Source organism: Rhinolophus sinicus, linkage group LG11 (assembly GCF_036562045.2).
Source record: "Rhinolophus sinicus isolate RSC01 linkage group LG11, ASM3656204v1, whole genome shotgun sequence".
Classification (NCBI taxonomy): Eukaryota; Metazoa; Chordata; class Mammalia; order Chiroptera; family Rhinolophidae; genus Rhinolophus; species Rhinolophus sinicus.
In genome coordinates, this window is record NC_133760.1 from 44,347,665 (window position 1) to 44,375,245 (window position 27,581).

The 27,581-nt window shown below is 42.2% G+C and overlaps 1 long non-coding RNA gene across 3 annotated transcripts in view; it reads right to left on the reverse strand.

Moving 5' to 3' along the window:
* LOC141567516 (uncharacterized) overlaps positions 1–27,581 on the reverse strand; it is a 188,579-nt gene that overhangs the window by 32,700 nt on the left and 128,298 nt on the right. The gene's annotated exons all lie outside the window — the stretch shown is intronic.

Genomic DNA, 27,581 nt, shown 5'->3' on the forward strand with positions numbered 1-27,581 from the left:
ATGGGAGGGAGAGGAAGAAATATAAAAGCAGAAAGGAAGAAAATGTTATTAAAAAAAAAAAAAGAAGTTGAAGAAAGGGGGGTATGGAATGCCTGGTTTGAAATGTTGTATCATGAACAAATATCTCTGGAGACAAAAGCTAGTTAAAAACTGAGTTGAGATAAGCCATCTCCCTCAGTGACCTGTCTTCCCAAGGAAGATGGCGAAGAGGCGGCCCGTGTTCTGAGGAGCTGATGTGCAAACAGCAGTGTTGGGAGGCTGGGGTTAGTTACAGGAAGGACTTCCTGGGGAACTGCAGATAAACAACGCTGGGAGCAGGACCAGGCATCTCAGCTCAGAAGTCAGCTCTCTGGGATGTGGATACTGTCCCCACTCACTGTCCCAGAGGCAAGGGTTGGATGGCTCCCCAAATGGGTTCTTTGGTCCTGTCCCCAGTACGCCCACCGCCTCGGCCCAGCATGTCTCCCCCTCACATTGGCCCCTGAAAGTCCATTTGTATAAAAATTAGGAACAAAAATGTTTGTCATGCTGTTAGTAAGTTAATGACACTGGCCCAAGGAAAGGCAAGAAGCTCCCCTAAGCCATCAGCTAAGTCCAGTCTGGCTGTGGGGAAGCAGGATGGCCAGCCCTAAATGTTTATCTGAAGGACTAGCTTTCACCACAGGTACCAAAAGCAGCTTTGTCTTTGCACCATGCCCCTTTTAAGAGATGAAGGCATGCATTACAACTATCACGCAAGTACAACTTGGGACAATGGAGCCCAGAAGCCCCGCATATTCTGGGGAGGCTGGCAAGTGGGGTAGAACACGGAGTTGCAAGGAGTTGCGGAAGCACATAGCAACGTCAGTAAAGAAGTACCTCCACACGCCTGCCAGCTGCCTACGGAGTCGCTCGCTGTCTTGTATGAACTGATGCATTTTCACAGGATTCGGAAAAAACACGGCTTCCTCTGCTCCTTCTCGGAAGTGGCCCAAAGCCCTTGGGTGGGGAGCTCTGTCCAGCTCTGGGCAAGTTATCTCTGATCTGTTCTAAGGTAGTTCAGTGGAGACTGACACGAAGCGGATTGTCAGCCCAGTCCAAAGGGACTGTGGCTAGTAATTGCAGGAAGGACACATTGGGTAAAGGGCACAGGACAGGATGCCGAGGCCCAGGCCTCAGTTTCCCCACCTCTGAAATGAGGGGAATCAAGACAGTGTCTCCATGTCCACAAAGGTGACTCCAGCCCTCACCTCTAATTCTCTGAAGCCTGGGTGCTCCTCAAACAAATAATCCAGCCTTGAGGGCAGGGACCCTATTTCACAGTCCCCTTCTCTTTCCTACCACCTTGAATAATGCCCTCACCATAGAAAGAACTCGATAAATCAATCTTTGAATGAATTTATGCATGCATGATTGGGCAACTTTTGTGGCTCTTTGTTTAAAAGTGTGTGTGTGTGGGGGGGGGGCTTCTTCACCTTCCAATCCTATTGAGTTGCTTTGAAAGGCCAAATACAGTAGCACCTCGGTTTTCGAACGTCTCCGTTGATGAACATTTCGGTTTACGAATGCCGTAAGCCCGGGAGTAAATGCTTCGGTTTGCGAACACGCCTCGGAAGTCAAACATGTCATGCGGCTTCCGCTGAGGGCAAGATCCTGAGGCCTCGCTGTCGGCTGTTTTCAAATGTTTCAGAACTCGAACGGTCTTCTGGAACGGATTACGTTCGAAAACCGAGGTACCACTGTTAGAATATGTAACAGTAATTTGAGCTAACATTTATTGTGTTCAAGCACATTTTGTACTCTTCCTAAACATCCTTCTGTGGAAGCACCTATTGTTATGGTCCGTGCTCCACAGGTGAGGACGTGAAGACTCAGAAAGATCAAGTGATGAGCTATGAGGCCCTTGTGTTTAAGCATTTCCTAACACGTATGGAGGGTCTGCTGTGACCCTGCGCCTGGTTTGCTGGGTGCCCTTGGGCAAGTCGGTGACCCTGTCTGGTCATGAGGTACCCCGCTCGAGCTAGGGGACATCCTTGGCTCCCTCCAGGAGCGATGTTTCAGGCTTCCATTAATCCCTCAGTTCTCAGATCAAACAGCCCTCCCTGAGGAAACCCCTCTGTTTCCCCACCATGGCCTCCCACTAAAGCGAACCCCATTAGAGACTGCACTTGTCACTTGAGTTACATATTTATTTTGTGATTATTGCATTCATGGTTCCCTTTTTACGAGACCATAAGCGTCCCTTGGAGTAAGGATCATGTGGTCTTGTTTATCCCTGTACCCCACCTTCAGAAGTATATCTCCAGGACTGTGCTTGACATAAAGAAAGGGCTCAAAACATAGGTCAAACTTTTGTAGGGGCCCCCATGGCTGTAAAATGTGCAGATCAAGTAGGGTCAGCCTCCATTCCACAAAGAGATCTGTAACCCTGGCCCCTGAGAACAGCAAGCAAAGTTCCCTCCGGAGCCTTAGAAGAGAACTTAGACAGTTAGAAATAAGGCAAAACCAAAACACCTCGGCCCGCTCTTGTTAGGTAAGGGACTTGCAATACCCCTTCAGTGGGGAATGAGTCATCCTCTAGAGATTCCCCAGTCTGGCCACAGGGACGGCTCCTAACTCTTGCCCTCTTTCCCACACACTCTGGGATGCAGGTGGGACTCGGAAGGACACGGGGATCAGAATGCTGGAGGCTTTCGTAATTGAGCAACCCAAGCCCGTCTGGGAGGAGGGGGTGACATGTGGGATGCACGCAAGCCCCCAGGAACAGATCATAGCAACCAAGCCCGTCTGGGAGGACGGGGGCGCCTTTCTGGTTGTACACAAGAGCCAATAATGAAAGCACAATGAAGAGGCCTCACTCCCCAGCTGGTTGTGCACGCCCCATTCAGTTGGCGGGGATGGCCGCCTCCCTTTCAAGTGGGCTCTGGTCCCCCTCCACCGCCTCCGCCTCGCTCCGTCTTTTAGTCACATACCAGACACGTCTCACAGAGCAGACCCGAAACCCCAGGTGGCAGAATCCCAGTTTCATATAAATTAGGCTGGGTAACGCTGTTCAGACACATTTTTTTTGTCTAAATCATGCAAAAATAGGATTTTCTCAGGGGCATAAATCTGGCCCAAATCTAAACCTGAATGGGCAATTGACTGATATAGTTTATAGTGCAAACATAGAATTATCTGGGAGACTTCTGCTTCCACAGAGCAGAGCCCATTTTTTATCCAATCTGAAAGAAATGATTTATTTGCCATCTTATAAAAAAAAAAAAAAAACACAAACAAAAAAAAAAACCCACAGAAGTCAGCTCATGGCAAAGGGACCAGATGCAAGCCCTGATCCCCCAGCAAAATGCATCCTGCCCCAGTCAGACAGGCATTGCCCTGCGCCCCCCAAAGTGATCCAAATGCCAGTCTCCGGCCATGAACCAAAGGCAGAGAAGTTTGGGCACTTAGCTTCCTTCAAGGTGGATGTATGTTCATTTTTCCAAAGTAGGAAGTAAGGGCAAAGAACAGGGGAAAGAAAATTAAGGGCATTTAAAAACAAAAAAGAAAAGAAGAACTTCACAACAAAGAATCGAATGCCCTCTGATTAACCCCTCTAAATATGGCACATTGTGCATTATAATAAAAGCACTGCTTTGCTGAAATCGATTAAAGACAGTTTCTTCAGCACTTCTCTTAATTCATCCCAATCCTCTAATTTTCAAAGCATCGAGTCAATATGATGACCTTGAAGTATGGATGGGGGTCAGGATCGAGGGGAGAACGGCCGTAGCTCCCAAGGATTTTACGCTGAGATTTGGGAATGGGACAGTCACCATCACCCAGTACCTGTCCCCGCCATGCCATGGGATGGTCTTGGGGAAGTTAAGATGACAGGAAAAAATAATAATATCCCCTCTCACAAGTTGTTTAAATTCTCATGGCAGTTTGCCATCAAACATCAAATTTATTCAATTCACAGTGACTTCAAAGAGAGCGGAACAACAAGCTGAGGGCTGCATGTCTCAAAAAAGATGTCAGCAGGAAGGAGGGGAAAAAGTGTTTCCTGAGGTACATATAAAAGAAAATGACACTAGGTACCTAAACCCTAATGTTTGCCAGAAGGTTTGATTTACGGGGAAGCTATTTTTTTTTTTTTAATGCAGCATGTTCCTAATTCTTATTCAATGACAGTTGAAAATTGGGCATTTAGGTGTAAAAAGAAATTACAAAGAGAAAAGAATTAGAGAGTCAATTCAAACCAAACAGGAGCCAGAGTGAGAGGTGTCAGAGGCTTGAAAGCAGCCAGAGATCCTCCTTTATGTCCTTAGAAAAGGTGAAGTTGAAAGATAGTCATCTTTAATCGAGGAACATGTCGGAGAAAACTGACATGGCTTACCGTGTTTCCCCGAAAATAAGACCCAGCCGGACAATCAGCTCTAATATGCTTTTTGGAGCAAAAATTAATATAAGACCCGGTCTTATTTTACTTATTTTATTTTACTTATAGTAAAATAAGACCGGGTCTTAATATAATATAATATAATATAATATAATATAATATAATATAATATAATATAATATAATATAATATAATTCATATAATATAATATAATACTAGGTCTTATATTAATTTTTGCTCCAAAGGACGCATTAGAGCTGATGATCTGGCTATGTCTTATTTTTGGGGAAACAGTCATACAGGAGGAGGTGACAAGAGGAAATCCCCGTCTGAATCACTGCCCAGCTCCCTGTGGCCCCTTCTAATCAGTGCCGCTCCCTGTGCCATGTTTTGAACGTGCTCATCCGATCCCCACACCACCACCCCACCCCCGCTGCCTGCGCACGGCCCCACTGCTATCCTGGCCCGCGGTCTACAGCGTAGAGTCCATACTCCAGCCACAGGAAGCTGCTCCCTGACCTTCTCTTAACAAATGCCTACTCATTCTTCTACAAGCCACTGGCTCGTGGCCCTCTTCCCCACCCTCTGAAATGAATCAGGACCCTGCTTACACCTGCGATTGCCAGTGCCAATCCCAAGGCCTCATCCAGTCATTTTCATTGAGTCTATATGTTTGAAATGTGTCTATTTCACATGAAAATCTAGATGAGCAGCTCTTTTTAAAGATCAGAAGCTCTACTAATGCTGGACTCACATCCCCTAGAAGTTTGGCCAGAGGGACGGAGGAAGGCGACAGTCTCACCAGCCATTTCAGGGGATAGTCTCCAAAAGTGGCAGCTTTTTGACATTTTTCTAAAAAACAAAATATAGTAGCATGGCTATGATTTAAATGATGCCGGAAACAAGACTCAAAGACTGAAAGAATCTTTGAGTGTTGGCCAAATGGTGATCTCTTTGTTGTGATCGAGGTGGAAGCAAAGGGACAGCAAGTGGCTGGCTGAGCACAGGCTCCGCCTACGGAGAGAGGCATGGGCTCTTTGTCTGCATAGCCCCCAATTTGTTAAGTTATGCTCCCCACCAAACCGTGCATCCAGAAGGGCCAGCTCAGACCTATCCCAGACACTGCTGACTCCCTATTACAGCTGCCTAAGAAGAGGCGTGTCTAAAGGACTGCTTTCCAAATCACTCCTCAACCGTGTGGTGCTTTGCAGGACAAAGGACCAACCTGGCCACGTACCGGCCTAATGGTCTTGCAAGTCACTGAATCCCTCCCCATTTGATAAATATGTCCAATGACGATCCTGGTGACAATAATGTCAATGACCTTCCTCCCACAGTCTATGCTGAGCATTAAATGAGACTGTCGAAGTGAAAGTACTACGTCAACTTTAAGTGGCAACACCAGTTTTAGACATTCTGATGATTATGGTAACTAGTGAGCATTGCTACATCCCAGGTTCCATGTGAGCCACTTTTTAGGCAATACCTCACTCACCCTATGACACAGGCACTGAAAAGTACCCATTTTATAGATCAGGAAACCGAAACTTCAGTTATGTGATTTGCCCACGCTCATCAGCTGTTATAAGGCAGACCCAGATCTGAACCCAGCTCTGTGTAATTTTCTCAGCAATATCACAGTGCTTTAAAAACAATCACCGAATGACTATTGTAGTAACAGGTGAAACCATTATTTGTACAGACCTGTTTCTTGTGTCATGAACGAAGCCTGGCGTTAAGCACATGAGTGTATTAGCTCTTTGAACAGCAGTCATGAGGTAGGAAGCTCTTGGTTCTTTGTTGTTCTTGGCTGGATGGGTATGACAAAATATCGCGAGCTTTACTGCTCAAGAGAAGTGATGACAAGTTGAAAGTAACGAAAGGTGTTAACTTGCTGAAAGTTTACAGCTGGCTTATTGGATGTGATCGCCACTGGATTCCCAATGTTTAGCCCCACACCCAACACCCAACACACACACACAGTAGAGGCTCAGTTAACAACTGTAGACATCAGTATCTAAGGGGTCAGTAAATAAATGGAAGTTGCTGACTCTTAAGAGGTGCCGGAAACAGGACGTAACTGAAAGCACACTTCTGCTCTGGAACATCCCACACTATTCAAGCTGAGCTCTAGCCCGTAATGGAGACTCTTCCGGGCCTTCCAGGTTATTCACTACAATAGGATCCAATGGGTTGATTCCCCAGATCAAGTTCCTGTTAACCCAGGGTCTTTCTGCAACCAACAATGGGCTTGCTATGGACAAGACACATGCATTTGATTCAACTCGCCAAATGTCTTATTACCATCATCTCCATTTTTCCGACAAAGTAAAAGCTGAGAAAGGTTAAGTAACTTGCCCAAGATCCCACAGCTATATAGCAAGGAAGGAGGAAGGATAGGAATCCAGGTTTGCCTGATCTCAGAACCTATGATGTGGACAAAAACGCCACATATCTGTGGGTTGACACTGCTCTCAAATTGGGCTCTAGAAACATGAGAAACTGAAATTGTGCCACATGAATCGGTACCTGCGCATTTGAGACTGGGAAGAGTCAGCTAATTTCCAGGCTTACCTTTCAGACTTTTACGAAGAGCACAGGGCATTTTTTAAACCCTGTTTTGTATTTATGAATATCCTTAGGATTACATAGGTCGACACCTTGTAGTAACAGTTGTATTGCTACCAGCTTCTATTCTGTTTGAATTGCTTCAGGGTCTGACATGACTTCTTAATATCAATCAAAATTTTAAAAAGTGTTCATTTGTGACAGTCTATTCCACAGGCTTTTGTGAATAATTTTCTACGGGGTTGGTGTGTGTGTGTGTGGGGGGGTAATTTTTCTAATTAATGTAGTAACTTTCTAATTGTTCAAAACCACTTAATTCAGAATCCGTGATATTTTTTACAGAATCTAAGCTAAACTTATTTTCTTAAAAAATTTTAAAAAGCTAGTGAGCATATTACTAAATAAGTTCATAAGAGGGTTATACAGGACCCTGAACAGAGCAAATTATTTTCAAGCAATTTAGAGACACCCTGTCATTAGGTTGGTGTGCTAATTACAAATCATTCTAATTGATTCAATAGTCTCCCCAAAGACTTCCATAATGTACTAGGCAAACACTTTATTAGCCAAACTGAGTTACTGTAGGTTCTTAAAAGAAAAAGCTTTCTTGAAAACAGTATCAAGTCAGAAATTTTCCTTAGGAGAGAAGGTCCCTTCCTTTGATTTTATCCTCAATTGGTGTTTGTTCTACTGTTTTGACTTCCTGCTTTTATTTAATGAATGCTAATGTGAGACAGAAAACAAGAAAATGGACTTGGTTTCTTTCCCTCCATCCATCTTGTCTCCCTTTGTCAAAAACATCTGTTGTTCATTCTTGACCAGGATCAATTCCCCTTTTTTTCTTTAACAGTCCTGTTGTGTGTGTGTGTGTGTGTGTGTGTGTGTGTGTGTGTGTGTTTTCTTTTGGAACTCACCATATCTCCACTGTCTGTCCATGTAGATTAGCTAGATTGACCCCACCTTCCTGGATCCAGGATGCACATATGACCCAATGCTGTCCAATGAGCATGTACTATACCTTGTTCATTATGATGGATCCAGAATGGACACGTGTCTCAAGGGAAGCCAATGAGAGCAAGTGCTGGTTATGCTAAGTTGCTAAGCGGGGAGGATGCAGGCCAGGAGCCTGAGGGCACCACATCAGGATGTGCCTGAGGAGGGAAACCAATGCAGTGGAGACAGACTCCCGATAATGTCACTGGAAGCTGGATTTGGTTATGCCTGAAGTCATCTCTTCCCCTGGATTCTCCACTCACAGGGACGTATACATTCATTTTTCATTTTTTCTTAACTTAACCTTGTTTAGGTTGTGTTTTTATTCACTTGAAAGAATTTAAGTGAATTTTTTTAATTTAAGAAATCTCTTAAAATAAATTTTTTTCCATGTGTATAATTTTATCTCCTTATTACAAGGCTAACATTTTCTGAGATGGTTCAAACTGAAAAGACCAACAGTTCATTTCTAACAAACTGAAGACTGTCCATCTGACTTTTGATTTAAAACTTAGTTAAGAAAATATTTCATGTATCTGTACTTTCAATCATCTTAATTTTGATTCTGAGCCTCCATCTCTTCCTCCCGTCATCTCTGGGAACTGCTTTTTAGTCCAGCAGCAATACCTTGATCCTTACAACACAGGTTCCTCAAAGAGCTTAAGATTTTGGAAATAAAAGCTAGAGAGCTCTGCTGTAAACCACCTCAAAGCCAATTGGGGGAGAGAATTATTCAACAACAAACACAAAGTAACAGCAGAAACATAATTCAATGCAAAAAAAAACATCCCACTGTCACGGCCTCAGAAAAGAAATTTTAGCCCAGCAATGAACAGTCTGAAAGCAGCAAGTTGCCTGTAGATTCTGCAGAAAAAAGGTAATGGTGATACTTAGGAAAAAGACAAAGCATTTGAATCTTATTCTAGTATTGGGTGTAAGACCTTAATGGTCATTTTCCATTTCTGGGTCTCAGCTTTGCCATCTGTAATGTGGGGATAAGCAGATCTACCTCCCTCAAAACATAGCAAAGATACAAGAGCTCCCTAACTACCTCCATGTCCACAACAGTTATGTGAGAGTTTGATCCAATATCCAAATCAAATCTGTCTCCTAGACTGGTTCCTAAGGAGCCATATTTTGTAAAGCTTTCCAGGTGAGTCTGAAAAACAAGCAAATTTGAGAGAGGAAGCATTAATGCTTTTATTAAAGCAGTGGTTCTCAAAGTGGTCTAGATTCACCAGTAAAGCTGTCTATAAAAATAAATGTCCCTGGGCCAGACCCTGGAGGTCCAGGGTGAGGTCCAGGAACCTGCCCATTCAAGGAGTAACATTGGTGACTCAGGGCCTGGGGAGGGAACCAAGGTATAGGTGACCCCCCAGAACACCCTCTGTTCCTGTTTGCTGGCTTGGCCTTCATTCTTCTAAGAAGCTGAGACCTCACAGAGCAAACACACTCTGAGCTGCCTCAGGAAGTCAATCACAGAGGCCTGGGCTGGTCACGTTGACCATCCGAGGGGCCAAATTGCCCTCCTTGGTCTTCTTCAAGAACACGGAAGTAGATTCTCTGGTTTCCACAAAGTGAAGTAGCAAAGGGTTGGTTTGGGGGCTGTTTTTAAAGGGAAGGGGCATTTGTTTATTAGCCTAGGCCTCACAAAGTAGGGTGAAGGGGTGGGAGTGATTGAAAGCTAGTGCTGGGCAATATACCAACAGTGTTCCCACTGAGAAATACTGGCCGGGGCAGGGTCAGTGTTCTCCATCTAGCAATGAAAAGCTCACAGGACAGTTATACTAGATTGAAGAGAAACTCCGTTATCTGAGGCTTCTGTGAAGTAGTCAATGAGATGCAGGGTAGGTCCAACAAAAGTATATCAAAAAGTTGAAAGTGCTAATGGATGGCCTACCGGAACATTCGAGAAAGGGCAGGCTGTGTATGCTTCCTGTGTGTCCCAGAGTTCTGTCTGGGCATGAATGGCAGGGACAAGGGGAACAAGGGTGGGAATCACGAAACTACTCCACCAGGTTTTGCTTTAGTCCAGAGGTTGCAAACTATAGGCTGCAACTAACCCACCATTTTTCAACTAGATACATTTAATTTTTTAATGAAACAACACAGCGAATTCTAAAAAAATAAAATAAAATTCTTACATTAGCTGCCAACACTTAGACTCCTTGAGATTTCACATTAAAATCCATATTTTGAGCTGCTTTTGACATTCACAGCCTTGGTGGCAGTGGGCTGTGCTTCTGTGTGCCGTGTTGGTGGTGCTGGATCACTATTGCGACTCAAGAGGACCCCTTCATTCTCTGGGTCAAGCACTTGTGTAACCAGCTTGGCTTTTCAGGCATTCGCACTTCTGAGCTTCATGCAGTCATTTCCTTCTTCTTCAGAATCCCTTTGATGTAATTCTTTTGTGGGATCACCTCGACAGCCCAATGAGCTGGGCAGGACCAGGCAAAGGGGTCCCATTTCACAGACGGAGAGACCAAAACTCAGGGCAGGTCAAGGAACTGCCTGAGATCAAAGAGCACAGTGACCTCAATAAATCCGAGGGCTATCCACTTTCCCCGACACCCCCACCTCTTTCTGGGTGAGGTTATTTCCCCAGCTCAGTTCAGGTGTTCCTGGCTTTGTGCCTCCATAAAAGAATTGGCTTTAGCTCTGTTTGGCTTCCCGGTCCTCTTCCTGACAGCACTATTTAATGGACAAACAGTTTGTTTTATTTATCTGACAGGGTTTCTTCACATTGTTTCGGGTTATCAGCCCTCCCCTGCAGATCATATTACAGCTTGTGCTGGGTTCGACCCTCAGTAGGGTTCACTCTAAATCAGATCCTTATCGTTACTGCAGTGATAAATAGAGAGGCGCTGGGAGCCCACAGCCAGGTTATTTATTTAGTACCTCTGTGGATCATGTTTTATACAGCCGGGCCTCCGTGTCAGGCCTTTACCGATCCAGCTTAGGTTGCATTCAGGAACTAAAACCCAAAGCCCCTTAAATAACGTTAACTTAATAGCTGACATTTTTATGAAATAAGTCTGTGTGGAAGGGGCTGCAAGGGGACCATGCAGACGGAGGACTGGAGCTGGGTTTCAGCGTGTGCGTGTGTGTGCGTGTGCGTGTGTGTGTGTGTGCGTGTGCGTGCATGGCGTGTGTGTGTGTGCGTGTGTGTGCGTGCGTGTGTGTGTGTGTGTGTGCGCGCGCCTGGTGAAGGGGGCCAAGAGAGGGGCTTTGATTTTCAGGTTTATTCCAAAGCAACCAACAGTACTTCGCTTCTAGGTGAAGTCTCTCTTGGAGGTCTATGGTTTGAAAAGGAGAAGTTAAAAAACGAGGAGTTGAGGAGTTGGAGTTGATGTCTAATGCTTCTCGGGGAGGTGGGCAAATCAGGGGTGAGGTCTTCCACGGAGGGGGTGTCTGTGCTGTGGGGAAGGGGGGAGGCACTCTCTCTGTGGAACATGGTGGACAGAAACATCTGGAGGTGGGGGGAGGGCACAGGAACCATCTGGCAGGAGCCTCATTTTCATCCTGATCCTCAAATACAAACTTTTGACATTACCCACAAATGAAGTCACACATACAATCATTGTACAGTGTGTGTGTGTGTGTGTGTGTGTGTGTGTTAAATGTGCTATGTTGTCAAGTCAGCATTCAACATAGCCAGATTTTTTTAATTTTTTTTTTTTTTTTTTTGCAGTCGTCTTATGGCATCTCTTCTTTTTTCAATACACTTGCAGCCTAAAGAACGGAAATAGCATAAGCAACTTTCAACCTTCAAGGTCCAGTAGGGACCTGGGACACAATATCGCTGCCTTGTCCTTCCAGAATTCCCTGGGTCACCACGGGAGCCTCCTCCAGCTAGACTTTGAGGGGAAAGGTGTGGTCCCGTTTAAACAGCCCCAAACCTGACCTGCACCTTCCATTGAGGCAGGAAGAATAGCCTTCTTATGTGTTCTACCATTGGAATGCAAACGCTCCCCGAGGGCCTAGATACCTGGGCCTGCCCCATTTCTCCTTACTGAAAGCTGCTTAGCTCTTGCACAGAATGACAGAAACACAGCGTTTCTGTTAAAGAAAAAGAAGAGGAAGAAAAGACTGTGTACCGTCTTCCTTAGTCCTCCCCGAATGCTGGCTCCGGGGCCTCCCATTCAGGACGCATGCCCTCCATCTTTCTGCGTGTCACTAACCACTGGAATGACGGTCCCATTGCCGGAGTCAGGCCTTCAGCCACGGAGCCGGGGCACACTTGCAGTGCTCCCCAGGCTTGGGACCAGGGCATCCTCATTGCTCTTCCAGAGAAATGCTTCCTGTCCAACTAAGAAGTGCAAAGTGATCTTTGGACAGGGTCAGCATAAGCCCCCTTCCTGAGCCACAAGGGGGCTCAAAACATCGACACGTTGGCAGACTGGAGTGAGGTATGGCTTTCCAAGCGGAATATAGGTGCAGAGTACTCGGCTGGTATATAGCCAGCTCAGAGGGTAGAGGTTTCAGAGGCGCTGGGTGGTGTCGTTCAGTGTTAGGGCTCGAGAACAGGGCAAGCAAAAATGTCAAGCTCTGATGTGTGTGCAGGTTGAGTGTGTGGCCCCTGGCGCCTAGAAGACACTTCAGACCTGTTGGTTGCCAACCAACAGGACACAAAAGCAAAGGTACCTTGGTTGGGGGAGGAATACAGGGGCCTGTGGTCACCATGGTGGGGGAAGGAAGTCACGGTTACTACTTATAGATCATTAGGATGACAAAAAGACCATGGTGGCATTAGGAGTTCTAAATTTCAAATGATGATGGTTACAGATACTGAAAAGAATTGAGTGTCAGAAAGTATGCTCCTCCACTATGTGTTAATTTTATTTAATAACTCGGATATAAGTACTTACTTTGAGCCAGACACTATTCTAAGCATTTTCTAAGTATTAACTTACTGATGGCTCATTATGACCCTATGAACTAAGCGCTTACAGGTCATCACCATTCTATGGCTATGGAAGCTGTGGCCTTGGGAAGTCAAGTAACTTACCGGAAGTCACTTAGCTTCTACATGCGACTCCAACCCAGACACCCTGGCCCAAGCCCATGACCCCTCTCACACACTCCAGCAGCAGATCACAGATGCATCATGCTGCGGTTTCTGCCTTCAGAGGAGCCATTCAAAGGCACCAAGGCAGATGTTTACTGTCATTCAGCGCTTGTCCCTGTCACCAATGTCTAAAATCTGGATTCGTCATACCTGACCAGCCCTTCTTTGATCTGGGATGTGTGTGGAGCACTATGGCCTGCCTTTCTAGTTCTTGCCTGTCTGTTGGATTCGATGACAGGTCTCTCGTTGTGTCCTGCTCTCTGGTGTTTTGGGTCCTCTGTTCCTGTCTGCTTACCTGGTGCCCACACTCAGCTCTAATATGCCCTCATCTCTTACACCTTTCTGCTCCTGATCCATAACGGTCTCCAGCCTCTATCGCCAGCCTGCAGGTGGCCTTGCAACCACTGTATAGTAGGTAGCAGATCCTCACTGAATGTTTGTTGAATGAATGCATGAGTGAACAAATGACAAACAAACAAACCAGGCCTCTGCCAAGTGCCGAGACCATACACTTGGTCTCTGGCGGCACTCTCCCACCTGAGACAATTATTCGAACACATGAATTCCTGAAAGAGGCCAGAGCTAGGAGGTCACCACCTAGAGTAGAAAATAGAAGAAGTTAAAAGTCCTTCTGTCTTTGAGTCCCCAGATGTGGTTTCAATATAGAGGGTACAAACTCATTCCAGCTGGAAGGATTTCATCCTTGACATCTTTCTGAAAAGCACTGGACAAACCCTTGTGGGGGAAAAGTGCTGGCAAAATAACGTTAAAGGAAATGAACAAAATACAGAAATCTTACTATAATATCACATAAAAAGGATATCTGTTTATGGCCAAAGACTAGAAAGGGATATGAAAAATAAAATGGCTTATTGTTTAGGGTATTAGAATTTGGACTTTTATAATAGACCTACTAAAGGTCGTTGGTGTTGTTATTGTTTGTGTGTGGGCATGTGTGTGTGCACCCTGGACAGCAGGATATGAAAGCAAACATTGTACCCCCCTCCAAGGGAATTTTGCACTGTGCTATCAAATAATCGTATCCTGTTCTTCCACAGCAGGTTGATCTCTGATTGTCTGGGTGATTGCCCAAGTCCTAACCTCACCACAACAATGGTGGTCAACCCCAAGTCAATACGGTTTCTATAACGGGCTCAGCACTGCTCTTTGGGCCCAAGATAAGTGTCCTTTGATGGCACATGGAAGGTATTTGACATTTAAAGGGCAGATGAGTCAACCCTGCATCTGGCTGTACCAAACATATTAGAATGATTGCAAGAGAAGAAAGATAAACTTATTTAAAAGAAACACCAAAACCTAAGCTTATGCCAGTCAATTTAACGACATGAATCCTATTCCTATTGAAGTAATATTCAATCAGCACTTCCTATACGCAGTTTGATATTACTTATTTTTGCGAAAAATGATGCCCAACATTGCTCAACAATAATGTTCCACAGTATTTGAGAGATGAATGATCGTAATGAATATGGATTTGAGAATATCTTTTTAACTTGATATCCAATTATGTTTGCACATAATAATTAATTTGTGTGTTATCTAAACAATAAAAATATGGACTTTATAAAAGGCTTAATATCTTAACTTGTCTGGAAGGAGATCTTAAGATAATGATGTGAGTGTACTTGATTCAAGAGGTTATCTCAAGAAGCGCCTGCAGAGAAGGGGGAAATAAAAGAGGGAAAGAAGCCAATCCAGGGGCATGGATGCGTAGGTTTCCACCACTGGCCATGGGAGTCACTGTCTCAGAGTTGACCCGCCCAAGGGGCAAAGAAGCTGGGGTACCCACTAACTCCCTCTCATCACTGGCTCAGGGCTGCTTCTGGAGGCATTAACAGACTCTGCCCTGCACTCTGACCCAGCTGCTGCCACTGCCACAGGAAGCCTTCCGTAAGGAATGTTAGATGCTACCAGCAAGAACTCTTGAACAGGCTTGGTGAGTGTCAGGCTCAATGGGAAGGGCACCAAATGTATCTGCCACAGGCAAGGAATTCAGGACAACATGTTTGGTAGACATATTTGGTACCCACACCAGAAACGCCTCTGTACTGTTGCTTATCTAAAACCTCTGTGTGGAACACCAGCCACTCCCTCTGGCAAGTCTTTACACCACAGCTAGTGTAGCCTACCACATAGTAGATAATCAATCAGTACTTTTTAAGTAAACAAGTAATGTGTCAGTCAAGGCCCAGCCCAAATCTCCCTTCCTTTAGGAAACACCCTCTAACCTCCCTTAGAGTCCCAGGACATTTTGTACTTCAATTAAAGCTCTTATGCTCTTCACCTCTTCTTGGAAAGAGAGAATCTGTGTGTTGTAGCCTTGCAGTCAGCTTATCAGTAAAGGCGTGGACAGTACTTGAGAGCAAGGTCAGCAGTTTTCCACCATTATCTGTGACTAGGTGAGTGAGTCTCACCTTCGGGGGCAGAGGAAGCCTCTTACATCCACACACCTGAGCCGTGCGTCCCATCTCAACTTTACCCACAACAAATGTTGATTTGTGGGAATCTCTGCTGATGCCAGTTGGTTCTGAACTCAGGCACGGAAGAGGGTCGTTATTTATCATGCCCCCTCGGATTCCTATCCATACGACACAGAGACCTCAAGTTTGCAAATCCAGACTGGGAGAAATGCTCCCACAGTTCAAGGCACTCAGGGCTCTCATGGATAATAAGCCCTGCTGGAGGTGATTTGTAATAAAAACGACAAACAGATGGGGAAACAAACCACAAGGGAGAGTCAGCACACCCACCAATGGGGCAATTCAGTCCCCGATGTCAGAGACAATGGAAAGAGCTGAGTATGGGGAGTGTGCGCCTTTGATCTGAAAACTCAGGTTTTCCTACAATCCCAGTCCACCCCCCACACCAAAGACAGAGGGACAGTATAAAAAAACACAAATCAGGTCCGCCTTCGTCACCCTTGCTTAATTCCCTGCAATGGCTTCCAGTTGCTCTTAGGATAAACACCTATACCTGAGGTTACCCTGCAGGTGTGACCCCCGCCCACCTCGCCAGGCTTACTCAGAACACTGACCTTCCCATCTCTCCAGTGCAGCCACACCTTTTCAATCCCAGAACACATTATGTCCCTTTCCACCACAAGGCCCTTGGCACACTGTTCCTTCAGCCTGGAATGCTGCAGTTAGCTTCCGTGTTTCCCCGAAAATAAGACCTACCCCAAAAATAAGACCCACTTAAGATCATCAGCCAGATGCATTTAGTACGTTATGACAATGTCCCAGAAGAAGATGACTTGACTGTATTTGAATAAATGCAGATTGTTTTACATGAAAAAATAAGACATCCCCTGAAAATACGCCCTAAATCGTCTTTTGGAGCAAAAATTAATATAAGACCCAGTCTTATTTTCAGGGAAACACGATATCTCATTATTTCTTTAGTTATCTAGTTCCCTCACCATTATTCTCTAGGACTCACCTCAATCATTAATTCCTCCTGGAAGACTTCTCTGACAGTCCTGCCCAGGTCAAATCTTGGTACAGATTGTAGCCCCGCACTCCTCTTTTTCTAGCGGAGGTTTTCAATAAATGTCTGTGGAATGAATGGCTGTAGAAGCCCATTTCTTAGCTGCTGAGAGTGTGTCTCTCCTCCCTGGACAACTGCCTCTGGCAGAGAGGAGCCACCTCAATTGGGAGATTAACCCCCACCCCACCCCCCCCCACACAGGGAAGACTTCAGGAAACGACTGAATGATTTCAGGGTGAAAAGGTCAGGTGCCCCACTATGAGATGCCACTTCACCTCCTCTAGGATAACTATAATAGAAAAGGTAGATAAATTGGCAAGGGTGGGAAGAAATTGGAACCCTCATAAACTGGTGGGAGTATAAAATGGTACAGCCGCCATGGAAAACAACTTGGCACTTTCTCAAAACGTTAGCCATAGCAATACCATATGATCCAGCAATTCCACCTTTGTGTACATAACCCAAGAGAAAAGAAAACGATTCAAACAAAAACTTGTATGTATACATCCATAGAAGCACTATTCACAAGACCTCAAAGGTGGCAAAAACGCAAATGTCCATCAGCTGATAAATGGATAAACAAAATGTGGTCTATCCACACAATGGAATGTCATTCAGCCTTAAAAAGAAATAAAGTACCGACACATTATACAACATGAATGAACCTCAAAAACATAATGTTAAGTGAAAGCAGCCAGACACAAAAGGTCATATATTGTCTGATTCCATTTACATGAAATGTCCAGAATAGGCAAATCCATAGAGACAGAAAGCAGATGAATGGTTGCCTGGGGCTGGGGGAGAGGAATGACAGTGCACTGATGGGTTTGGATTTCTTTTTGAGGTAAAGTAAAAGCTCAGGAATTAGATAGTGGTAAAGGTGATACAACACAGAAAATATTACTGAATATTTATAATAGTACTTAATATTACTGAATTGTGCTTTTTAAAATAGTTAAAATGGTCAATTTTATTTCTGTGTATTTTACAAAAAGGGCTGGTGCCCTGCCTCAAAGCTAGGACTCCTCTGTGGCATGACGTATGCCCAAAGTGTCCCATGGATCAGGCCAAATTTAGACCTCACCTGAGACTACATCCATGGTGGGCACTCTCCTCTTCCCTGTTCAGTCCCTCGCTCTCCTAAGTGATACAGCCTCAGAGCACTCCCTCCGTCAATCAAGGGCATCCTAATCCCTGTCTCAGGCTCTGCTTCTATGCATAACAATAAACAAACCAGTGAATAAAATGAACGTGTAAATAAAATGTTTCAATGCCCAAGCACAAACTTGGAGCTGGGATTCAAACCCATCTGGATTTGACTCCAAATTCTACTCTCTAACCACTATGCTGTCTTCTCTTATGAATTCACCAAAGAAAAAGCATCTGTCAGGCCCGCACTGTGGGGCCAGGCGTGTTCCCTTAGGGACCATGCCTCTGCTGCTTCTCCTGCTTTCTTTGAAGTTTGCACCTCAGACTAAATGGGAAGCCTATATCAGTGAGTCTTTCCCTGCAACCTCAAGCTCTGTATAATAATATTTTTAAAGGAACATGGAAACAGCCCATTCCCCAACCCTTCCATGTAACAGAGAAGTTACTGTATGTGGGAAACCAGTTGTCCAAGCTGACATTGCCAAAGAGTCTAAGGATATAGAAAAATTGTATTAACTCACTGGTCCTTGTGAAGACGTTAATATTGTACCATCATTGAGCAGCTGAAACCCCCAATAAATCCCAATTTAAAGGCAAATTTGTAAATGCCTAAGTGTAGTCATAATAATGGTATTGTAATTTATATTAAACATGTTCAAAGCATCATGTTCAATGTTAAACATTTGAGGACTCAAATTATAAACTGTTAGAGTTTGGGGGAGTTAATAGAAAGATAAAACAATAGAAGTAAAATCGAATACAAGGGAATGATAGTGAGAACTTATAAGTTCCCCTGTATTAGATTTTTGCCTACTTCATGGATGGTGTTCAGATTGACAAATGAGAAGGATGACGAATAATTTTCCAGTAAGTACAACTACTAGGTGGAAACAATCAGGTATGTTCTCCTTCCTCATAGCTAGATTGGAGAGAGAAGGTGTCTTTGTCAGTTGCTGCTATGTAACAAACAGCCACAAAAATCTCAATAGCACATAACAATAAGCTTTACTTCTCATTCATGCATGTGTGGTTCGACTGGAGTTCGGCCCATCTTGTCTAAACCTAGCTAGGCATGGCTTCAGGTGGCAAGTCAGGTTTGTTACCCTCCCGAAACTAGCAGCTACCCAAGGCACGTTCTTCTCACAGCAGTGGCAGGATGGAAGAGAGAGAACCCAAACCCCCTGGCACATTTAAACCTCTGCATGCATCTCATCTGTCAGTGTCCCATTGGCCAAAAGTAAATCCCATGGTCAAGCCCAAGGCCACGGGGCAGAAGTACCCATCATGAGGCCAAAACAAAACTGTTAGATACACTAAAGTTGAAGGAACAGGAAGTAGGACCAATAATTAAATGTGTCACAGAGGGCCTGAATTCCCCAAATAGTGCGATAGATTTTTTTTCTGCAAATACAGAAAATAGGAAAACAAACAAACAAAAACATTGTTAATAAAATTTTTGCCTTTTCAGTTCTAGTAATAATAGCAATTTCTCTTTAGGGAATTATCCCTCCCCTTTCTCTTTATAATTCAGAGAGCATTGTACTCTCCCTGCCCCTAGAAAAAACCATGAGACTTCAGGTTAGCCAATCAGAGTAAGTCATCTTCTTGGCTAGTCAGGGATGGTCATGTGACCTAAGACAAGCCAATAAAAGCCAAGCCCAGGGCTTTTTTTATAACTCTCAGGAAAAAAAAAAAAATGTTAGGTTGCAGGCAAAGCATGTTAAAGTTTGGTAACTATTTTTATCATACACAATCTCCAAAGGGGCCTTTCTTTTGCCACGTTATGCCCAGTTTTCCAAGGCCTTTCCAACTTCTTCATCTACAGAAACATCAGTTTCTGAGAGAAGCTTCCACTGGCACCGCCAATCTGAATTTTGCTGTAACCTCCCAATCGTTGAGTGGCTTCATTCCTAAAACCTCTTGAACTCAAAAATTCAGAAAAATATTTCAGAAACATCACCATCTTCATAGCAACGTTAATTTAAAATGTTCTAATACTTTAAAATGTCACAAGTTTAAATGGAAGCCAGAGATATTTTTTTTAAATCCACAAAGAACAAAACAAAAAGGAGATTCAAAAAGGTATATTAAATGCATAAGTGTTGGCCTTGTTAGTGTTTGAAAAACAAATATTGGATGTAGAATAATAAGAAATATGAGTAGATATAATTTACAAGGTTGATTAAAAAATTGAGTGTTTTTCTATAATCTACTTTCCTGTCTCTCCAATTAATAGTGAATTTATTATGGTTTTCTGCATGATACTTTGGAGCGCCAAGTCTTTGGTCTAAAAGCCTCAGGGCAGATAAACATTTTAGGTGATTAAAACACACACACACACATTTACAAAATGATGTTCTTGGAGGCCTGTGGGAAGAAATTCACACCATTCTTTACAATTTTATTACAAAAGATGAATAAATGTCAAATTAACTTTGCTCGATCTCATAAATGGCAGGAAATGCAGCAACAAATGCAAATACCAAAGCACAATTTATTTTCCTTCAGTCACTTGATGGAAAAGATTCTGGTTTCTGCCATACGTAATGTAGGCTCCCATCGAAAGCCTGTTTCTAGATCCAGCTAACATACTCTTCACACTTAAGGCATCTAGATCATATGGAGAAGATGTGGGAGGGGAGAAGGCAGAAGAGCACTGGTGACAACTCTCTACACTTGTCCCTGCCACCTCCTAATTCAAGGCCCTCATGACATGAATTTGAAAGCCCAGTATCCAAAAATCACAATTCTAGGACTCTGTTTGATCTCCAGCAACCTAGCTCGTTACCTAGATTTAGGTGATCCAAGTCAATATAAGCATGATAACCACTGTTATTTATCTTATTTATTATAACAGCAGTATTGCTATGTAGTAAACTACCCCAAACCTCAGTGGCTTAAAAGAACAATCAAAAACTGTTTCCCACGCCTGTGAGTCAGCTGATTTAAGCTGCTGGACCGGGGGTAACCCACTGCTCAAGTCTTTCATTCTCTCCTGTGACCAATGGGCTATTCCAGGCATGTTTCTCTTATTTCATTGGTAGAGATGAAAAAAAAATTAAAAAAAAAAAGTAAATGAAAACAATGAGGCCTCTTAAGGACTGGGCGTGGCTCTAGCACACCATCACTTCTGTCTCATTTCATTGACCAAAATAAGTCACATAACCAAACCATCAGCCACGGGGGGTCAGGGGGGAATATACTCCTTCCCTTTTGTGGGAAGAGCTTCAAAGTCACAGCAAAAGGCATGCAGAGAGGGAAAGGTGAGGAATTGGAGTTATTCATTCAATCTATCACATTTATTATTTCAAAAATGTCTTCTGCATTTATTTGTTTATTCACTCAATAAATATTTACTGAGCACAAATTATGTGTTGAAAACAGAGAATCCAAAAGTGTAAGGAGAGGAGGTCTTTGTCCTCATGGAACTTGCATTTTCATGAAAAGGACAAACAACAAACAGGCGAACAAACGGATAAAACAGTAGGATATTGTTTTAAGTACTGTGAAGGCAATAAAGAACACTCTGATAAAGAATGGTGGGGCGATGGAAGAGGGAGAGGGAGGCTGATCTGGGAAGAGTAGTCAGGGAAGTGTACCCTCCCCCATGTATGTGCTTGGTTCTCACAGCATTTCTTGGAAACAGGCTGAGTAGGAATTAGATAGCAAAACACGGGTAATATATGATACTGTGAAGCACTGAAGAAAGGATGGCCTGAAGGGGACTGATAGTTACTCTGCAGGAGAAAAAAATAGTAAGAATGGGGTAAGAGATAAAAAGGTAGGGGGGAGTTTGTGGGTGGGCAAGAGGTCTGAAAACTAATGACCCAAGTACACGGTTGTTGACATCTAGCTGCCCCTGCAACACAAAGCATTCTGAGAGTACAAAGCCGCATGAAGAAGATGGGAGAAGATTTGCTAGTTTCACATGTCAGCCCTTAATATCAAATTTTGTGTTTTCCTTAAAATATGATATAGTAATATAACTCTGTCTTTTTCCAGTAAGGTCAGCAAAGTGCGTGCAAACGAAAGATGACTATCCAGTATAACAGGCTGAATTTCTTGGGTAGAATATAATAAACAAAACAATACAGGTAGAAATATACAGCTTTTCTTTTTCCAGATTAGCAAACAGGCTCGGAGGGGTGAAATGACGGACTGGAGGTCACCCACATCCTGGCACATGGCCACACTCCTTTCCTTCTGTTGGTCATCTTCCACCCCACCGAGATCTTAATTGGAGAATCAAGGCAGTTTATGTTTAGGGTTGAATATACACTTGTTTTAAAATCAGAAGTGTTATCGTGTTTTTGTTTTTTCTGGGAACTTAGCATGTGGCTTCATTATTGTATGTTTAACATATTCAAATTACAGTTCCCTTTTCTTCTTTGCCCCCTAAGAAGAGTAGGAAGGATTTAACAGATATTGACTTCTACTAAGACAAATTCTAAATTTATTGACCTGAGAAATAAATATTAATAGAGGTTAAATTGGGGTCAATTTTTACTCCAAGAGATGATAAATCTTGATATTTTCCCTGTGGTTGGTTGGTCAATACATTCCCTGTGCCAACCATGTGTCCAACTATCAGGTTCTCCCAAGAAAAAGGCCAGCTCACCGATCTCATTTTAACCCGGCTGGTTATTACCAGGCTTTGACCACTGCCCAAATCAAATCATGTGTCTGAGAAAATAATAACCTTCTTCCATATTTCAGCAATAATTGTTAGAGCCTTCTCTCTCTCTCTCTCTCGCACACACACACACACACACACACACACGCACACACACACTTCCTATCCTCTCAACCATTCACCATAGTGAGAGAAAGGTAGAGAACATATGTAGGTAATCCTAGGATTTTATTCAGGGAAGGAGTTTCAGCTTCTCTCATTACTCTGTTCACCTATTTCTGCTCAACAAATATCTCATTCAACAACTATTCACTGCCTGGTATTTACTCCTCGGTCATACTTATATATGCCAAGCACTATTTTAAAAGCTTTCTATGCATTAATTCATTTATTACTAACAAGCACCCCACAAGGTGGGCACAATTATTGTGCTGTAGCATGTGTATCAGATGAGGAAACTCCGGCACAAAGAAGTTAAATAACTTGTCTAGCATCACACACCCAAGACCTAAACACTGGCAGTCAGGCTGCAAATCTGTGCTTGCCCCAACCACTTCCTGTAGCTTATCTTACAATGCTGCTCACTGAGGTTCCCACAATGAATGAGACGTCCAAAATGTGTGCGCTTACCTTACACATGTACTTCTATGCTTTCAGAAATTATGGGGAGTTTATATAAACCTGCAAGTTATAGCCATTATCCGTGGGTGATAGGAATGTATGTCTTTTTCTTATCTCGTTGTCACAATTGTGTTTCCTATACTTCCTACAATTTTGTTTGTGAGGCAATACAGTGGTCCAGGAAGTCTACAAATAATTGTAAATGAATAAGGAGGGCAGTTGCGTTACAATTTAATTTTGCCATCCGAAGGTTAAGTCTAAGAGTCAGAGATGAGCTACAGATGTCCAAGGAATTGTAAGAAAGGATGCCTCACTTGGAAGGAATCTAAAGCCAGACCAGAAAGTTTCCAGGACACAGTCCCATTATCAATTAGTAACATTTCTAAATAAGGTAGGAATGTATTCATCTGCAGCTAATAGAAAACGTGGCCCAACGGGAGTTTAAACAGAAGGTTGTTTGTCTATTTTTCCATAATAAGAGGTCCAGGGCAAGTGATAGATTTGCGCTGGTTTAAAGGTTCAACAATACTGTGAACACTGATCTCAGGAGACCAGCTTCACGTCCACCTGAAGCTCCACCTTCCGCACATGGCTTTTGGTTCTCACGCTGCCATCTCACACACCACAACATGGCTGCTATGACTCCCTGTACCATGAGCTGTGAGCAATGTCAACGCGAGGTGGTACTGACAGGTTGTTGATATGTCATTATGGTTTTACTTTGCATTTCTCTGTCCAATATGATTACCAGTTATTTTATATACTCAGGTGTGAAAACCTGTTCAGGGCTTTCACCCATTTAATGTTTTATTAAGTTGTCTTTTTCTTATTGATATGTGGGTGTTGTTTATTTATTCAGGATACAAACTGTTGAATATAATTTTGTCCTACCCACCCACATTACACAAACAGAAGGAATAGAGAAATGTGTATGTATTTATGTATATGTTATTGTATACTTTTCCAAACTTAGTATCTCATTTCACTTAGGATCTAGCAAAAAAACATTAACTTTTTTCAATTAGCATACACATAAAGTAATATAGGGACCATTTCTGTCACTTTTGCTTTTAATTGCCAATACTTAGTTTGTGATACATGTAAGAGGAGTCAAACAAACCTAAGAAAGCTTTTTTTTATTATTATGAAATACATTGTATCTTTTACCCTAAAAAGTAATGTAGGATTTGTCCCAGCCTCATGTGTGGAATGATGCCTGAGTCCAAGGGTAACTCCCTCAGTCGGAGGAAATGATACACTACAAACTGAACCATTATTTTAGTGCTGATGTTCTGTAGATTAAAATCAGGGACAATTCAAATAAGATACTGAGATTTCGTCTTGCATCTCTAACAATTGGAGGCTTTGAAGTTAAGTGTATTTGAATAGAAGACCTGTGTGTGGCTGCTGTAGGATTTAACTGTGGATGGTAAATATCAGTGGACATATGCCCACACTAACAAGGGTTGGATCTCTTTGTTTACTTCAAGCCCATTTGTCTTGTGAACAGACACACTGGCATGTCGCACGTTTGCTCTGTGATGGGCTCTCATCACCAGTCCGTGGATTATAAATGCAATGCATAAAAAATGAGGTGCCATGTAAAATAATGATAACGTAACGTTAGTTCTCTCTCTGTTGGAGTTGCATGCACAATAAACTCCTATTTGGGGTGCAAGTGGGGAGAATCCAAATAACTGCAAATCTTAAATAATCTGAATTTAAATAGGAAGGTGGGAGTGTTTTATCCAACAATACGCAGAAAAATAAAACACCTCTAAGGTCATTTTTAAAAATTGCCTTCTGAATCATTAAAGGAAACTCACAGTATGATTCAAGGTGGTTTTAGTACGTATGTTTTATGAATTTCTGTTATTTTGAAAATTGATGATTTATAATGTAGAAGCAAATTCTCAGTTTACCAAAATATTGAGAGCTATTTCCTGGGCATCTACCATATGCCCATAATTGTGCTGGACAAAGTACAGGATATAGAGAAAGTATGTTTAAGAAAAGGGATAGCATTAACACTCTTAGAACAGGTGGAGAATAAAGCGGCAAGCCGTGTCATATGGACTCCAAGGGTGATAGGAGTTCAACGAAGAAAATCCCAGTGTGACAAAGCAGCTGGAAAACGTGGGACTTTACCTGCCTCTTCATTTTGAGACAGATTTGGGGTAAAAGACTGGGAAAAACAACATGAACGAAGACCCCCAAGTTCAGTAGCTTAAAGAAGACAGAAATTTATTGTCTCACAGAAAAGTCTTCAGAACAATTCCATTTACAGTATCATCAAAAAAATAAATAAATAAACTCCTTAGGGATATACTTAACCAAGAAGGTGAAAAACCTGTACACTGAAAACATAACACGGACGAAAGAAATTAAAGGAGACACAAACAAATGAAAAGAACTCACCATATGTTCATGAATTAATGATTAATATCTTTAAAGTTTCCCTTCTACCCAACATAATATATAGATCAGTGTAATTCTTATCAAAATCTCATTGGCATTTTTTGCAGAACTAGAAAGAAAATCCTAAAATTTGTATGGAACTGCGAAAGATCCTGAATAGCCACAGGAATTTTAGCAAGAGGAACAAAGCAAAAGGCATCACTTCCTGTTTTCAAAATATGTTACAAAGCTATAGAAATCGAAACAGTGTGGCACTGGCATGAAAATAGACACATAGACTGATGAAACAGAACAGAGAGCCTGGAAATAAACCCACATATATAGGCTCAACTTATCTTTAACAAGGATCCAAAGATATACAATGGGGAAAGAATAGTCTTATCAATAAACGGTGTTGGGAAAACTGGATATCCATGTGCAAAAGGATACAATTTGACTCTTATCTTACATTATACACAAAATCAACTCAAAATGGATTAAACACTTAAATGTAAGAACTGAGACTGTAACACTTCTAGAAGAAAACATAGGAGAAATGCTTCCTGATGTTGGCCTTGGGCAATGTAGTTGGATATGACACCATACGTATAAGGAACAAAAGCAAAAATAGATAAGTGGAATTACGAGTACATCAAACTAAAAAGCTTCTACACAGCAAAGGAAACATCAACAAAATGGAAAGGCAAACTATGGAAAGGGAGAAAATATTTGCAAACCATATATCTTACAGAGTTAGTATCCAAAATACATAAGGAACTCCCATAACTCAATAGCAAAAATAAACTAATTTTAAAATTGGAAAAGGAACTAAATAGGCATCTCTCCAAAAATGATATACAAACACCCAACAGATATATGAAATCAGCAGGGCAAGGCAAATCAAAACCAGAAGTGAGATATCACCTCACACCTGTTAAGACGGCTTTTATCAAAAATAAAAGAAAAAGAAAGAAAGAAAGAAAAAAGAGAAATGACTGATAAGAAATGTTAGTGAGGATGTGGAAGAAAGGGACCCTTGTACATGGCTGAAGGAAGGTAAATTTTGTGTACCTACTACGGAAAAGAGTAAAGAGGTTCCTCAAAAAAAAAAAAAAAAAAAAAATCTACAAATAGAACTACCATATGATCCAGCAATCTCAATTCTGGGTATTTATCCAAAGAAATTGAAATCAAATCTCAAAGAGATATCTGCACTCCCATGCACATCGCAGCATTATTTACAATAACCAAGACATGAAACAACCTAAATGTCCATTGACAGACAAATAGAGAAAAAAACACACACACACACAAACACAATGGAGTATTATTCAGCCTTAATAAAGAAGGAAATCCTGCCTTTTGTGACAACATGGATAAACCTGGAGGATATTATGCTAAGTGAAATAAGCCAGACACAGGAGGACAAATACTACATAATACAACTAATATGATGAATCTAAAATAGTCAAATCCATAGAAGCAGAGAGTTGAATGGTAGTTGCCAGAGGCTGGGGTAGGAGGAAACGGGAAGGTACTGGTCCAAGTGTACAAAGTTTCCGTTATGTAAGATGAATAAGTCCTAGCGATATGCTGCACTACATCGTGTCTGTAGTTAACAATACCATATTGTAAAACTTTGCTGAGGGTAGGTCTTATGTTAAATGTTCTTGTCACAGAAAGAATAACAATAATAAATAAGAGGGTGACAGGAAATTATTGAAGGTGATGGATAGGTGCATGTCCCCCATTGTTAAGATGTTGTCATGGATGTGTACTTATCTCCAAACTCATCAAATTGCATACACCAATTCTGTACAGCTTTTTGTATGTCAAAAAAAAAAAATTTTTTTTAATAATAAAATAGGGCTAATGCAAAAAAAAAAGACTTTTAAGTATGTTTTGAGAAACTTGGATATATAAATATTTTAACTGCACATTTTATCAAAAATTAAAACAGAAGAAGTATGTTCAATGAAAATTTAGCATCCTAATTGAGAGATGCTGTAAGTGGAAAAATACACTGGATTTTTAAAGTTCAGTATGAGAAAAAAATGTAAACTATCTTATTAATAATTTTAAAATATGTATTACATGTTAAAACCTTAATATTTGGATATGTGTGGTTCAGTAAAGTATATTAAAAGTTTTTTTAAAAAAGTTTTGAGGAGAGCTAACCATCTGTATATCATGGGCAGATTTACTCCATGCAGTCACTCAGGGACCCAGGTTCCTTCCACATTGTTGCCATACCCTAAGGCAAAAGTTCTTCAACTGTGATCCCT